The sequence below is a fragment of the Rhincodon typus genome, chromosome 19, assembly GCF_021869965.1.
Source record: "Rhincodon typus isolate 14 chromosome 19, sRhiTyp1.1, whole genome shotgun sequence".
NCBI lineage: Eukaryota > Metazoa > Chordata > Chondrichthyes > Orectolobiformes > Rhincodontidae > Rhincodon > Rhincodon typus.
In genome coordinates this window covers 39944428-39961825 of record NC_063350.1, presented here as the reverse complement: position 1 = coordinate 39961825, position 17398 = coordinate 39944428, and the positions used below count along the sequence as shown (strand labels likewise).

At 38.5% G+C, this 17398-nt stretch overlaps 1 protein-coding gene across 1 annotated transcript in view; it reads left to right on the top strand.

Annotated features, from left to right (window-relative positions):
• znf217 (zinc finger protein 217) overlaps positions 1-17398 on the top strand; it is a gene marked incomplete at its 3' end in the record, with an annotated part of 47103 nt that overhangs the window by 9295 nt on the left and 20410 nt on the right. Inside the window, exon 2 of the mRNA XM_048608582.1 lies at positions 425-521. The remainder of the gene's footprint in view (positions 1-424; positions 522-17398) is intronic.

Below are 17398 nucleotides of genomic sequence, written 5' to 3'. Positions count from 1 at the left end.
CCTACTAAGATCAAACTACCCTGCATACCCTAAATTGTACTATCATCCATGTGTCTATCCAAGAGTTGCTTAAATGTCTCTAAAGTATCTGACTCCACTACCGGTATTCCACATGCCCACCACTCTGTGTTAAAAAGACAGTCTCTGTAAAATTACATGATTGGGTAACTCATTTCTATTTTGGTGAAACTTTCAGAATTTTCTTTGTCCTTTATTGGTTTTCAGTTTGTCTATTTAACTTTAAACGTAATACTTGCATGTTGCAATGTGTAATCAGTGCAATGATTCATTGGTGTTTGTCATTGGTGCAAATGTGCTAACCTAGAAGTAGGACATTTTCTGGTTGTACTTTATCATTACAGTATGTTGCATGACAGTGTGGCACCTGTCTAACCAGTTGTGTATTTTTGTTTTGATTTGAAAGGTAATTGATGCTTGTATAGGAAATATCATGGACACAGCTGAAGTTAACTCCTCCCTGAATATTGACAGAAATTGAATTGAGCCCAGAGTTTAAATCGGTGAGTCTGATTATAAGATTTAAAAAGCAAAAAATACATACTGTTTCCTCTCCTGTGGCTGGTCATTATAGTCAATCAAGCCTAGCCTGTATATCTGCATTCATGCCAACCTGGACTTGATTTACAAAGAAGCATGCTTGAAATACAGAAAGGTATTCATTTTATTTCCTCCCTTATCCCAATAACTTGAGTTATGCAGACATGTAACATTTTCATCTGACTGAGTTTACATCTTGGAAGTTCTGACCAATGGGTTGATATGCAAGGCTAGTTATGAGGCTGACTGCTACAGAAGGTATAACACCCATTATTTGGTACAGTTTTATTTATTAATCTAAAAATCCAGGTAGAGTTCTGGAAACTTGGGTTTGAAACCCACCACAGCAGATAGTGGAATTTAAATTCAATAAAAAATCAAATCTGGAATGAACGGTGACCGTTCAACCATTGTCGATTGTCGTGAAAACCCATCTCGTTCACTAAGCCATCCTTACCTGCTCTGGCCTACATGTGACTCCAGACCCACAGCAATGTAATTGACCCTCAACAATTAGGGACGGGCAATAAATGCTGGCCCAGCCAGTAACACCCACATCCTCTAAATGAATTGTAAGAATAGGTTTGACAAACTCAAATCAATTTCTTCAATCTGTCTGCATACAATAGTGGTTGCAGTCATGCTTGTTGAAGTTCTTCAGTGTGGGTGCTCCATGTGTTTCTGGCTTCTGTAACAGCTTGCCAATTTTGAGATGTTGCTGAAGAAAGTGTTATAGTGTTCTGACGATTATGTGATCAACAAAGTGTACTTCTCTGAGCTACTTGCACGATATGATGCTTTAATAAATTGCAGCCAATAACAGCTGAAGAGTCAGCAAAAAGAATAGATACAGTGTCAGGAGATTTCTAGTATGTAAAGATTACTGATATACTGTTACATGGTGTACCAGCAGAAGTGACTTTGATGCCCTTCACTCTTTCTTTCTTGGGAAGCTAGAATACCAGGAAGTTTTGAAGCCTGAATGCTAAATTCAGCAGAAAGCAGTGTATCTTGTTCAAGCCATGTCTATTCTTACAACAGAGCTAAATGAGTCAGTCTTTTTATTTTAAGTTAATTTTTTTTTAGGATGACTATCTGGAATTATTAATGGGCCACTGTCTTTAATGCCAAACAGGATACACGATGTTTTTTGTGTTTGTGTGAAACCAATTGATATCACATCTTGATACAATCCCAAAAGTTAAAATCTAAAGTAAGTCTATTGCTGACTACTCCTTGGTGCACGTTTGTCCTTCTATGTTCTGGCACTTAACTGGAGTATTCTGCTGTAATGAACAATGGGCTAGTTCCTACTACAGGTAGACAACAGTGCAATGTTGGTGCCACCCCAGACTGTTTTCAGGAATTGAAAAAGTTCATAGGACTTAAACTTCCTTTCTTGGTAGAAACATGGCCTTTTATATTTGGCAAGGCTGGCGTTGTCCAATTCTTGCTCTATGAGCAAGTGATGATTTTAGCTGGCCACCTGCCTTGCTGGATCACTTTGATGCAAAATTGCATGTCAAGCATTTTGGTTTGGGACCAAAATTACATAAATTACATAAATGCCAGATTCGGTCCATGCATGAGGTTTCCTTCTCTGAAGGACTGTAATGATCTAGTTAAGCTTTTATAGTGAGGCTTTGTGGTATCTATTTATTGATATCTATCGTTCCTTTAACAAAAATGAATTAAAAATTCTCTCTTCTTTGTGGAATTTGAACTCCAGGTTATTAGCCCTGGCTTGAAGAATTTCAACCTTCCGAACAATGTATGAGTGGAAAGCAAATGTAATTTGTTCTCTAGCCCAAAATTTCAAATTGCCAAAATTTTATGTGGCATAGTACTAAAACAACTGTGTGTGCTGTTTTTGAATTTATGCATTTTATGCTTCAAGTTGAGAGCTGTTTGCTTTCTCTGTCCTCCATTCTGTCTTCTCTTCCCAAGCTTTCTATTTGTACTATACCTGTTGATATTTAAAATTCAATTCCTGATGGCTCACGTTGAATTTATTGTCTGCAGTAGTATTGAATGTGTGGTTTCTTTACGGAGTTAGTTAACTGTAGTTGAGATTCTAGTGAAAACTCTATATTGGCTGCTGCACAAAAGGATGAGAGAGGGAAGGCAGAGTTCACATGATTTATTAGCTGGTAATTTGTTTTGCATACGTGCATGCTGAATCTGCAGTTGAATTAAGCCATAGCACTTTGGAAGCCAAATAATCAGTTGTTAATGGTCATTGTCAGGGTGGAAACTGTATATGTAACTTTTTTTCTTTCCATCAGACAATCCCATTGCTTAACACTTAGGTTAGTTGTCCTTTATTGCAACTAATTTAGTCACTTGGAAAAACTAGCTCAGACAGCAGGTGAGTAATCGACAGATTTTTACAGGAAAGTAGTGATAAATGAGTTGTGAGAAAAGAATGTTTGATAAAGTGCCAGGGAAACAATTTTTTTAAGAACTGAAGTTCCTGATTTAACGCATTAAAATTGGCTCTATTTGCAGTTACATGTGCATTCAACTCTTGATAACTTGAAATTACTTGTTAAACTGGATCATTTAAAATCTTTGTCGGAGAATTGTGAATTTGATTAGTCAAATCCTTTTTATATGAGCAACTCTAGTGGAGAGCTGTTCTATAACTCATCCAGCAATATGGAGTGCATTGAATCCTTCAGGATATTCATTTCTGTGACTGAATATTATGCTGTGTATTATTAACATTTCTTAAAAAAAATTTTAAACATTTTAACCATTTCTGTTAAACTAATAGACAAAGGAATTTTTGAACCAGTTGTATATGCTGCATTATGCAGTTGTTATGCCATTTTAGTTTTGAAGTTGTGGCAGGAATTTGGAAACTCTATCTGGTCTTCACTTTAAAAAAAAATATGACTGCTAAGCATAAAACCTTAAATTCACTGCTTGGTAGGTTTCTAAAACGTCACATTTGGGTGATTGCTCCATTTTCGGTATTAGCTTATTTAATCATTTGCAGGTTTCATGATGCAATTTTTTACACTGTTACTTAACTCTCCTTACACTCAGTAAATATTTTCTAATCAACCTGTTCAGAGATGTTATGACAAATCTCTGGAGCAGGTGGGACTTGAACCAGGTTTTCTAGCTCAGAGGTAGGGACAGTACAACTGCACCATACATCTTCTCTACACTTTGTATACTGTACCACTCACAATTGACCTGGATTTGAGAGGATATCCTTTTTGAGACATTTGAGCTGCCTACCTATCCCCACACGATATTGGGAATCCCCTGAGTTCTGTTGCTTGAGTTTTCAAATATCAGTCATAGTACAGCAAACCATTGCTATGTGTTGAAGCCAAGATGGTGCTTTCAGACGGAGAAGTACATGTAGCATGCTGACTTTGCATTGTGTGCTGCCCTTTTTTATTAAAAAAAATTGTTTGATGAAGGAGCAGCATTGTTTTTCTGCAGTTCAGTCCAGAGTTCATTTGGCAAGAGGTGTTCAAACTTGTTGTATAGGTTGGTGAACTGGTGCTCATTCAGCCAGCCAGAGGACTTGAGCTAGAAGAGCACTTCTATTGTTGGTCCAGTTTCTTAATTTGTCTAAAATGGTCCATTTTCTTTTTTTTGTAATTAAATAATAAGTGAACAGTAGGTTACACATCTTTTGTAGTCACATTGCATATTGTTTTCGTGGCCTGATGCAGTGAAACGTTATTGAATATTTCTTTAAAAGGAACTGTTTTTGGCATGTTTACAGCTCAAGTTAATTGGTCATATGATTTTTATCACTGCAACAATTTAGCAGTAACAGCACTGCACTACATTGGAAGAATCTTTCTTTCAATATAAGTAGTTACTTATGCAAACAAACTTTGTTCAATGTTGCTACATTCTAGTTGCACTGTTCTATGCATTTTAAAAAAGGTTTTTTTTTCTAAAAGACATTCAGAATTGATCTATTTGCTTTAAGTATTGCATCATATTACTTAACTAGAAAATATAACCACAGATGCAGTCCCAGTTACCAATTGCCATAAAACAATTTGGTTTGTTTTTTGAACAATGTATGGCAATCTTCGCTTGTGTGGGGAAGAAGGAATAGAACTATCCACTTAAAAAAGAATTCCAGGAACTTCCACAGTTGTTGCTGTCATTGTCTAAAATTTCACTCTACAAAATTTTTGCCAAATGGGGAAGTATCGACGATTTCATAGGAAAGGATGTCAATAAAATATCTCTGGTCGTACTTTTGGATTTGGGCCCTTGTCCTTGTCAGTTTACAAGCTCAGTTGTTGCTTTTGCAGAAATTCTGCAGCGACAACAAAATAAGGCATGAGTTAGTGGTACAACCTGGGAGCTGGCTTGCAAGAAATGATAATTTTACTAAAATTTGAATTAATGTTAGACACAATCTTTTATTGTCAATTTGAACGCAACTTAATAGCTTGTTACAAATGGAGGGAAATGATTTTGTAGTTGTGATCTTGAAGACCTGTGGGTTTTCATTTTGGCAGTTTTTCAAATCAGTATGCAGACATGCAAGACGAATTTAAACAGATGTAGCCGTCATTGTGGTGCTTCTCCCTTTACCTTTGCTTCCCAAATAATGCTAACACTAACAAGCGTTCTATTTAAATAAAGTATCAGATGGTTTTATTTCGAGGTTCTTTTCGACAGATCAGTCACCTTTATTTATTTAAGTCTGTTTAAGTCCCAGAATCATTTTCATCTTGTCTATTTCATTTAATTTTTTTGTCAAGATTGATGGCCCAGCATATGCATTTTCATTTTACTGATCTTGCATGTCCTGCACAGGCTTACGTTGTTCCTTTCATGTTCTGCATTAGTTTACTTTTCATTTGGACAAAGCTGTCTTGCTCTCCTGTTGAACAAAAACCTCTTGTTGGTTCAGGATTATATGTTGCTTCCCCCATAGCATTATCCTTCACCTGAAAGATCTGGCCTGTGACTCATCTGTGTAACATACAACCATTGGAAGCATAATACGGCCTTATGATGTGACAGCCCTTTTAAAAAGTGGTACTTGTTCATTCTAGTTGAGACTGCTGCATACGTGAAAGTGGGTTATGTTCGGCACTCATTAATCTAATCTTCAAAATGTCTAAACTTTGTCTGTTTTATCAGTTGCTTCTACTTGCTGTACATGCCAATATCCTTTATGACATTTACATACAGCCAGGTCGCTTATGTTTCTTGCACTACAATGGTGTCCACTTATCATGCAACTAACCAAGGTATTTAGACAGTAGGTGGGTTCATCTGATTGATTGTGGAGAGTCTTTTAGTGATCCCTTGCAAGAAAGTAAATGTAAATATAATGCAGATGTTTTCAGTTGCAAAGCAGAAATAGGTTAGCAATTTTTAGAATCAGAAAATTGATATCCCTCTGAAGTATAATCCATTCCTGAATGGGCATGTTTCATGTGTGGACCGTTCGGTTCTATTGAGGAATCCACATATGAGAGGATAGATGTTTCCTCCATAGACACTCACTGGTTGGCTGGATGGCTGGTTTGCAGCGCGGAGTAATGTGAACAGCGTGGGTTCAATTTCTGGCTGAGGTTACCCTCCGGACTTTACACTTTTAGCCTCTCCCCTTGGCTGAGATGCGGTGACCTCCGTGTTAAGTAACCACTAATTGCCTCTGCCTGTGCCTATCCTTCTAGTGAAAGAACAGCCCTATAGTCTGGTAAGACTATGGCAACATTTATTTTTTTATCCGCTGGTCTAATGGATAGTTTGTTAAACGTTAAAATCAGTGAGGAGGGGAAGTGGTATGGGAGAAAGTGTGAAACAAATTTATATTATGATGTCATTTGTGTGCAATAAGATGCAGGAAATTACTGAGATTGGACAGACTGCAGTTGTTTCTTTGGAGCAGTGAAGACTGAGGGCAAAGTGATTGAGATGAACAAAATTTGAGCGGCATGGAAACGGTAGACACAAAGAAACCTTTTCCCCTTGATCAATGACCAGGGGCATAGATTTGAGGTAAGAGGCAGAAGGCTTAGAGAAATGAGGAAGAAACTGTTCACTCAAGGTGGTGGGAATCGGCGAGCTCAATGCCTGTAAGGGTGCTAGAGGCAGAAACCCGTCTTAACATTTAACTAATATTTAGATGTGCCCTTGCATTGCCAAAGCATACAAGACTATAGGCCAAGTGCTGGAAAATAGGGTTAGAATAGTTGGGTACACAGTTGGAGCTGCAGGAACACAGCAGAGGAGCAGGAATGTTGATGTTTCAGGTAGGGACCCTCCTTCATTTTCTTAAAAAGGGACCTGACCTGAAACATCACCTTTCCTGCTCCACGCTGTTGTCTCCGAACGCAGCATCTGCAGTTTTTGCTTTTTGGAATAGTTGGGTGGTTGATTTTGACTGGCTTGGACAGATTGGCCAAAGGGTATTTTTCTGTGCTGTCAATCTCTGACTCTGTATGACCATGATTTTTGCCTTTTCTGGGATTAAGTGTTGAGGGGCAATCAATTGAGTTCCAATCAGCTTGAGATGTGATTAGTGAGTTTATCGCAGGTCTCTGCACTGGCTTGAGGTTTCTGGCAAGTTGGGATACCAATTGGAGGCCTGTAGCTTCTGGGTCCTAAACACAGTCAGTTAATGGCTAGACCTGAGAATGCAGTGGTGACAAGGTAAGTTTGTCCTTCTTATCGTGAAGTGAAAGTTGAGGAAAATGATATTCAGAGGGATGCGTTGCTTGGAGGCAAGGGCAGGGTATTGGCTTTCAGAGGCTAATTACCCCTATGTTGATCTATATGGAAATGCCCCCCAAACCTGGCAGCTAAGTCTTAATGGTTACCCAACTGCCACCTCTCAACTGCGAGAAGGCAGATAATCGGGAAGGTGGTGAGTTGAGTCCTGAGAATGACTGTTAGCTGATCACTTAAAGATCTTACTTGGTGGATTGAGGAGTTCTCAATGGAACTTCTCACCCAGAAATTAATTGGCGAGGTGGCAAAAAGGGGTTGATTATTTCTCTAGGACCAACTTGTCCAATTCCCCACCTTGACTCCTCCAGGGGGAGAAAAGTCTTTTGTAAGCTATTCTCTTGAAGCAATTGAATGCTAAGGCACTGCAACTTTCTCTAAATTAGAATTTACAAATAATTTCAGAAAGCATTTTTAAGAAAAAGATACTAGAACCCATTTGAGTTTTATCACCTCAATTTGTTTACTGAGGACATCCATAAGATCTTATTGGTACAGACATTTTGTATGCAAAGCTTTTAAATCCTATCTATCACTTGAAACCTCACCACACCTTTGTTTGCATTTCATTTTGGGGTTTTTTTAATGCAAGTCTGTCATTTTGACAAAAAAAGGATTGATTACCTTGCGGAGGGAAGTTATGTTCACTAGTAATAAAAGTCAAAGTGTTTTGGATGAGCTGTCAATGTTAAATTCTAGAGTGTGGTTTTACATCTATTTAATATAGCTAGGTAAATGACTGATAAAGCTTGAAGCAATTACGCTGTCAGCCACTTGTAAATATTTAAAAAAAACTGATTTTTCTAAGGAGCTGCTGATGTCACTGGTCTCTGGTATAAGAGTGTCACAGCTGGTAGCAATGTCAGCATAAACTTCCTTGGTTTCCAAAGCTGCCAGGAAAACCTGTTTTTCTTTATTTAGAAAGAGGATCCTGTTTATGTCAAACAGAATCCAGCAGCATTTTAATTGCTGCTGATTTGCGCGAGTGCTGAGTGCTGGGAACAAACAGTGCTGGAATTTGACAAAATAATACTAATTCAGAGGAAAGCTCAGGGTAAAAACTGTCAAAGTAAATGGAGTATTTGAGACCAGGACTATTAAACATTTAAAGGGAAAATTTGTCATATTTTCTCAAAAATTGTAAGCTACGTGACATTATTTTATGATGGATGCTAACCACAGTTCAGGTAAAAGGTACATTGAACAGATTCTCTTCTACCATTGTTCTTGGTCAGGATCTACAGGGCCTGCATGCTCTAGTATGGTAGAGTGAAACCAGGTACTATCAGTGTGGTACAAATTACATTGGTTTGATGGATATGGTTATTAAGACTGTGTGAGAAAGATCTCAGTGTTAGGTCTTAATCCTTCAAGGTCCAAAGGTGTTCCCTGCACCAAGTGGATATTACATTATATTGGAGTTGCTTAAGGCACACTTTTGCATTAATATTTTCCGACCCTTGCTCTTATTCAAAAGATGGGCATTGATCTTGAATGTTTTATAAAAATATTGATATAAACATCATCTGTGCTATAAACAGGTATGATTCTATGATTGTTGAAACTTGATTGTCTATTGTCTGCATCTTTTTTTCCCAAATGTGAGCATGTTTGGCAAGTGCAGTAAGCCTCCATTTAACATTGACTCAGTTTGTTATTTCCTTTGTGTTTGTCAATTAATATGGCCTCTATTCTTGTTTAATGTCACGTGTTTAATTTTTAAAATTTGTTTTATGCTGGTAGGGCTGCATCAGTGTTCACCATTTTTGGAGTGGCCTTTCCCTTTCACTAACTCACTGTCACATAGGGATAGAATCAGACCACTCTGCCATTCATTAATGGCAGATCTGATATCCCTGGTAACCTTTCTCCCCTTTATCAATAATCTAGCTACCTCTCTTCTTCCACTGTTTTTTCGGAAGAGTTCCAAAGATTCCAAAGTTTGTCTGAGGAGGGGAAAAGAATTGGCCTCATTTGTTTTAAATGGGTAATCCATCATTTTGGAACTGAACAGAGTTCTAGAATGTCTCTCAAAAGGAAACCTCTTTTCTGCTTGCACATCCGTTCAAGTGCCCTTAGCATCTTCTATTTCAGTCATGTTGTCTGTTACTGTTCTAAACTCCCAACATATAGAAGCCTAGACAGTCCAATCTTTCCTCCTGAGATAACTTACCCATTCCAGGAATTAGTCGAGTAAACCTTCCAAATGCATCCCATGTATTCATCCTTTCTTTAAGGACACCAATACTGTATATTCTATTCCAAATTTGATCTCACCAATGCCTTGTATAGTTGAAGAATAATTCCTACTGGTGTATTCAATTTGTTTTTCACAGAAGTTATTTACTTTACTTGCATCGTAACATTCTGTGATTCATGCACAAGGCCACCCATATTGTTCTGTGTCTCAGCTCTGCAATCTCTCTCCATTTTGATTATTAGCAAGAATTTAAAACAAAAAGATACTTTCACATTTTCCCACATTATGCTCCATTTGCCACATCTTTACCCACTCACTTAACCTATTTATATTGCTTTGGAGCCTCCTTTTATGTCCACTTTTTAACTTGCAATTTTATTCATCCTTGCACTGTCTTAAAATTTTAGTAGTCATACAAAAAACTGAAAGAATTACGGATGCTTGAAATTTGAAATGAAAACGGAAATTGCTGGAAAATCTCAGCAGGTCTGGCAGCATCTATGGAGTGAAAGCAGAGTTGATGTTTTGGGTCCAGTGATCCTCCTTCAGAACTGATGGGAGCTAGGAGAAAAATGGATTATGTAGAAGATAGGGTGGGGGGGAGGGGGAGGAGCCATTTCAAAACACCACCCTGTTTCCTGACAACACCTCTGTCTCAGACTCGCTGCAGTGCTCCAGCAAAGCAGTGCAGACTGGAAGAACAGCACCTTTTATTTTCTGCAGCCTTCTGGGCTTAATGTAGAGTTAAACAATTTTAGGGCTTGCGCACCTTTTCCCCCACCCCCATACACCCAGGCCTTGTCATCACATGGGATGCTACCACACACTACCCATTGTCAGCTACGAATAGTCCCTGTTAGCAGCTGTATATTGTCCTAGGCTGGTCCTTATCCACACTTTTTTTTTGTCTGTTTTTCTCTCTCTCTCTTTGGGCTCTGTCTTCACCAATTGTTTACTCCTTCTCTTCACTTTTCCTGGTTTACCCCACCCCCACACTTCTGCATAAAAAACATCCTTTTCTGAGCTACCATCAGCTCTGAGAAAAGGCCACTGGACCTGAAATGTTAACTCTGCTTTCTCTCCACAGATGTTGCCAGACCTGAGATCTTCTAGTGATTTGTTTTTGTTTTTGCAACCATACTTGCGTATGCCTACACTTTTGCTTTTCATTAGCTACCTTATCTTCTATCCATGCCAACATATTGTCTCTATGCCATGAGCTTCTTTTCTGCAATCTCTGTGGAGCTATGTTACATGCGTTCTCGAAGTCCAACGACCATCTCACCACTGGTTTCTCTTCACCAACAGCACATCTTTAAAGAACTCCAGAAAATTGTCAATGATAACAAGGTGCAGAGCTGGATGAACGCAGCAGGCCAAGCAGCATCAGAGGAGCAGGAAGGCTGACGTTCCAGGCCTAGAGGGTCTATGCCCGAAACGTCAGCCTTCCTGCTCCTTTGATGCTGCTTGGCCTGCTGCATTCATCCAGCTCTGCACCTTGTTATCTCGGATTCTCCAGCATCTGCAGTTCCTACTATCTATGAAACAAATTGTCAATGTTTTTTTTTTCCTTTGATGAAACCATGTTGACTCTTCCTGGTAACCTTGAACTTTTCCAAGTGTCCTCCTTTAATGTCTTTGGCTTTTAATGTTTTTCCTACAATAAATCTAAAGCCATGTGCCTATAGTTTCCTGCTTTCTCTCTCTTTCCCTCCCTCTGTGAACAAAGGAGCTCCATTCACTGTCAACCCTGTGATGTACACATCTCCTATTCCCTGACTCGCCCTCTTGTTGAGACTTGGTTTCAGTGAATCTTCCCTTTGCTGGTTCCCTCTTCTGAACCTTCACTATGAGGCTGTAAACATGAGTGGTGAGAGGCAACAGGAGCTGTTGACTTGGCAACAAGAGGGAGGCAGGTAGACTGTTGCCATACAGTTTCTTTTTTTTTAGTATTTTCATTTTATAAGCTAATTGGGGATATATTGATGTAAAGTATTTTAATTTACAGGGATGATGTTTTAATTATTTTTGATGTGGTTTATTCAAAATCAGACTAAGCTTTTGTACTTTTTATTTGGGAGAATGTGATTTCACTTAGCTATACTTTTCAGCTAGAACCATAACCTTCTATGTGGACTTAGTGTAATAGAAACTGTCAATTCAAGCACTTTGGTTCTCAAACAGAATTCTCCCACAATATAAGTAATTATAAGCTGGTTGTATACTTTTGATGCTTAAATAAGAGATACACAGTCTTAAGATCATTATGCTTACTGTTTAGAATCGTCAAATTATCAGTTGATTGGCTGCCTCTGAAATGAGCACTAATGTATTTTTATACACTTTTTCATGAACAGTGCAAATGCTCAGCTTGATAATCAGATGTGTGAAACAATTGTTGTGTAACTGAGGAAAGTGCAAGGTTTTGAATGTGAAGGTATTGTGAGGTATTTTACTTGCAAGCAACCATTTGAGTGAAGATTATCACTCTGACACAGTGTCTTCTGTGGTAGCCCTGACACTTCACAGAATGCCTCAAGGGCAGTTAAGGTCGGCAGAAAATGCTGGCATAGTCAGCGATGCCCATGAATGAATAATTAAGGATTATAAATTGGCTGTTTCTCTGCCTTTCAACTGAACCAGCTCACAAAAATATGAAACCAGAGGGTGCCCTTTGTGAGTTGTATTTGAAATCTAAAGTGGTCTTTTTTTTCTTCTTTCTTCTATCGCCCTGCCTTTTCTCACAGCTGTCTCTCATCCTCCACTCCCCCCCCCGCCCCAAAACCACAACTATCCTCCTATGCTCCATTTCCATCTAATTTAGAATAGTCTGTTAGGAGAAAACCACGTTGCTGTAGGCAGAATGGCTGTTCAATGAAAATAGATGCTAATGTTGCCCATTGGGACACTCTGGTATGCTTGATGTGAACCACTGCTACGTCACAGATGTTGTCATGGTGGTGTGGAATTGAAGATTTGGTTCACTTTTATAATTATACATTTATATAGTGTTAGTTCATTCAAATTTGGTGCAAAAACTATACCAATAGAACAATTCAAAATTTTATTGCTGCAGTACTGGCACTCTACCACTTGAGGGCATGCCAGCAATATCTCTTGCACAAAAGTCATAATTTCATTTGTTCTAATAGAAGCTGGTGGCACAAAATAGTTGGTAATTCAAAGACCTGTATAGCCTTCGAACTTGGATTGTCGGTCATTTTTTTGACTTGACAATAAAGGTCAGCACCCTGAATTCCTAGAAAATGTGTTTGCCAATATTCCTAATAGATAACTTTCTTGTCCAGTAGTTATTTTTGAAGTGGCTTTTGTAGAAGAACTAGTGTTGATTGCAAACAGATTTAAAGGGCTTTCATACAAATGTTTGACTGTACAATCAAAAAATCAATCATTAACCCATATTACTGGCTAATTTACCATCTAAATGCTTATTTTTACAAATAGTGAATGGCTAAGTTGGTTTTTTTGGGCTTTTATATGGGATGCATTGACCCCCGTGGACCTCTTTTGAGAACTTTAAGTCCATGTTTTGATTTAATTTCCATTTGATTCCTTTTCACATGCAAATTCCTAAATAAGGAGCAAAAGATATCTTCCTCAGTGGAAGCTATTTTAAGGTATGTTTTCCTAATCTGTGGTGGAAAGTTTTTTTTTCTGTACATGTTCGATACAAAGTTGATCTGCAACAGGCACCATTCTAACTGTTCTCTTGTAGGTCCTGAGCACCTGATAAATGATGGTCTCTAGTGAATGCTGTAATGCTCATATCATACCCTGGTATATAAACTGATGATCTGTTTTAAAAATCCAGTCGGACTGGCCGCTATAGCTTTGTTTTTGTGACAGTACGAACATTGAAGGATTGGATTTGAATTTGTTTGAAGCTTTTGTTCAACTTGACAGCAGTGTTTACAGATTGGTGCAGTTTTGAGATGATATAAAGCAGTGTAATGAAGAAAGATTTGTAGCTGAATTAAATTCCAGAACCAAGAGGAAGTAAATTTACAGCAAAAATGTTTATCTCTGAAAGTGAGGCATTGTTATCGTCTGGAAAACTCAACTAGAAAACAGCGAAGTTGTGCGTAATGCAGTACCATTCCTACATCCCATGGTAAGTGCTGGAAAAATTCTTTTAGTTTCCATTATCAATGCAGGAGCCCCAGGTGAGGAATGACTATGGATGTGAGATGAAGATAGAATCCTGTTTCACTGTAACTCACCTTGTGTCATGGAGGTTAACATTTAGGGTTACATGGACCAAAATATTGTGAAGACCAATGAAAATTAGAGAAAAGGCAATTTTTGAGTAAAATGTATCCCTGCACGATATCCAAAAATGTTTCCATTAACTCTGTGTCACTAATGTTTCAACGATCATCAGACCTTAAGGCCTGGGGAATAATTTTGGTGCTTTTTCAGCTTGTATTTACTTGAACACTAAAGTTGGATACAAATGTCTAACCCAATCTTTCAGTGACATTCTGCAAATTATCAATTAGTTAAACTGCAGCCATGTTATTGAACATTATAAATAGATACTTACTTTTGCAGAAATGGAAAGAGGAACAGAATCCAAGTTTGGCTTTCATATTGAGAGAGCTGTACAAGCGGGCAAATATAGTGGTGCATCTCTTTCTGCATTGAGCTCTGGTACTTTATCACTAGAGCAGTGAATTGAGTTTTGGTTCTCTTTGTGATCCTTTGAGTCTCCCACTATCATTCTGGAAAGTGCTTGTTCTAGTCACTTTGAATAATTTACATTCACCATATTTTCATGTTGACAGTAACACACCATGAGTTAAATGGTCAGTCATGCTGTTCTTCCCAGTTACTGAAATGTTAATCACTTAATTAAAGCTTCCATTCTCCTCGTGGACCGTAAGGCTTCTCTGTCTTTAATCTGAGGCTCACCATGCCTCAGATGAAGAGGCAAGTTGAGGTAATGGTATTGCAAGACAAGTTAGCTGATGCCATAACCAAAAGTGTGGGGCATAGCAAACTCTCAAAACCATTACAAGGGGCACCAGAGACAAAGTTTGTTCAATAGACAGTGATTTGATTGAGAGAACAGAAGAGCCAGTTTCATTAAATTTGCTTCACACTGAGCCTCAAATGGTTCAGGAATTGAACCCATGCTGTCGGTATCACTCTTCATTAAAAAACCAACCGTCCAGCCATCTGAGCTAACGGACTGTCTTTTACCTTAATGAGATTATGTTTAAACAGTTTCATAAGACAATTAGCATTTCATTAGATTGTCTAGCTAGTTTTAATTATAAAGAATAATTGAAAATGGATGTCTGTGCAAACCACATTTGGAATTACTTGAGAGTTCACATATATCATTAGGAAAACTAGCAAAGCTGTTTTAGTTTATTTCTAATTTAACTGCAATTGGAAAACTTATATACCATGCGTTAATTAATAATGGTCGAACAAATCCTTTTAGACAGTTAGAGAGAAGGATGCACTGCAGTGGTGATTTCACAGGACCAGTAATGCAGGGCCCTAGGCTAATGTTGAGAACATGACTTTGAATTCCATCATGGCAGATGGTGAAGTTTAAATTCAAATTATTTTTTTTAAAAATCCAAAACCCAGTCTAACGATGCATCTGTAACCATTTTTAAAAGTCTTCTGGTTCACTGATGCCCTTTAGGGATGGAGGTCTGCCATCCTTACCTGTTCAGGTGTCTCTGTCTAATTCCAGATGCGCGCACAATGGTTGAGAAATAACTGCCCACTGAAATGGCAAGTTGAGCTATGACAGATGTGACTGCAGTGGTTCAAGAAGCCAACTTGTCAACACCATCTTGTCTAGGGCAGTTAGGGGTGTACAATAAGAAAATGTCCCTCTGAATTGAGGATGACTTGCTACTAGGTTGGTGTGATAAGCCATCTCAATGTATGGTTTCCAGCCTCTGCACAGTCAATAGTGCTTCAAGGGTCAATAGTTCCGATGTTTGGAAATTTTGTGTAATGCTTCTGATTCTCCAACTTTGCGTCTGCATGTTCCCAACACAGCCATATTCAGTGCTTTCATCGCATCATAGAAAATTGCTACAAGAGTAGGCCATTGAGCCTGCTCTGCCATTCAGTAGGATCGTGGCTCATCCTCAATCTCAGTGCCATTTTCTGACTTTCTCCCAATTCTTCTTGATGCCTTTAAAGTCTAGAATTTTTGCAGCCTACCCAGAGTGAACCTTTTTCATTTTTTCATTAGCTGCATTGAGGAGTTTGGGGGGGAAGAGTGGTGTGACTTTTATTTTTCCTTAGGATGGCTTTTTGAAGACACCCCTTAGGAATGTTCATTGTCTGCACAATTCTCCATTGGTAGCAGAGTTGCTAAGTGGAGGAGTTGCATAGGATTCTGGTGGCTGGCATATAAACAACGTGCCCTTCCCAGCAAAACTCATTTTGAGTGATTAGTGCTTCAATGTAGTACCTTTTCACTTGGTATTAGTGCAATAATTATACATTTCAACCACTGCTTTGTAAGCATACAAGGGTGAATGAGGGTGTGGTCAATCTAACTAATATACCTTCGTTTTCGGTTTTAATGATTACCTTTGGATTTTTGTTGTTCCTACTTGCACTCCACACAATTTCTTGATCTTGTCATTTGGTTTCTGTAAACCTGTGCATGAAGTTAGCTGGTGTAGACTAGTGCATTTCTTGATTTTATTTCATTATTTTAAACTTCAAATGAATCTCATTCCCATAACTCAATTTCTTTAATAAAACTCTGAATTTTTACACAAGGAAACTTATCCAGAGCCATAAAACTGGTGTATTCTTGGTAATTTAACATTTTATTTTTCTCCCATTTGCTCTAGTTTTAATCTGGTGAATTGTTTTTAATGCATTTCATATTCTTAAAATTTGAAATGGAAGTTTTGGGCTGGAATGTTGGTGGAATCTTCCCATCCCTGTAATCAAATTCTCATGTGCCGTATAGAATGTGCTGTTTGCTTGATACCTCGTGTTCAATCTAGATATGAAATGCAGTAAATCCTGTCATTTTCTTTGAAATACCTGACCTCCAGTGATAAATTGCTATTTGACTGAATATGCATATAATGGATAATGAGGCATTAAGATTGATAATTTAGGGTATTTATTTGGGCAGTATGGTGGCTCAGTGGTTAGCACTGCTGCCTCTCAGTGCCAGGGACTGGGTTCGATTCCACCCTCGGCCACTGTCTGAGTAGTGTTTGCACGTTCTCCCCGTGTCTACATGGCTTCCTTCCGGGTGCTTCCGCAGTCCAAAATTGTGCAGGTTAGGTGGATTGTCCACACCAAACCGCCCATTGTGTCTAGGTAGATTACTCAGGAAATGCCGGGTTACAGGGATTGGGTGTGGGTCTGGGTGGGATACTCTTCAGAGGGTTGGTGTGGATCCGATGGGCATAATGGCATGCGTCCCCACACTAGGGATCCTCTGATTGTTAATACTCTGCATGATGGTACAACCTATTAGAAATGACTAGCCATGAGAATGCCTACGGTGGCACTTTCTGACCGCATGCATTCACCATCAAATACAAGTAAAATGTATTTTCTTTTAATCATTGCCGTTCAAATGTGGAAACTTATTTTGTCTTTCACAAAAGTTTGAAATTCTGGTACAGGAGCTATCTTTATTGATCTGTCAAAAATGTGATTTGCCATGTCTGATTCGCAGCAAACCCCATGGACAATATCGCACTATAGGCAAAAAAAAAGCCCTCTTTAAACTGGGAACTTGATAAGCAGTTTTATTGTACCATTTATGAAGTAAGTCAGTGTTAGACATGAACTTATATTTGTTAGTGATACTGCACTAGTTAGTAGAATGCAGTAATCCCATCCCTGATCACTGTGTGTATGCTTTCACTTGTGTAAGAT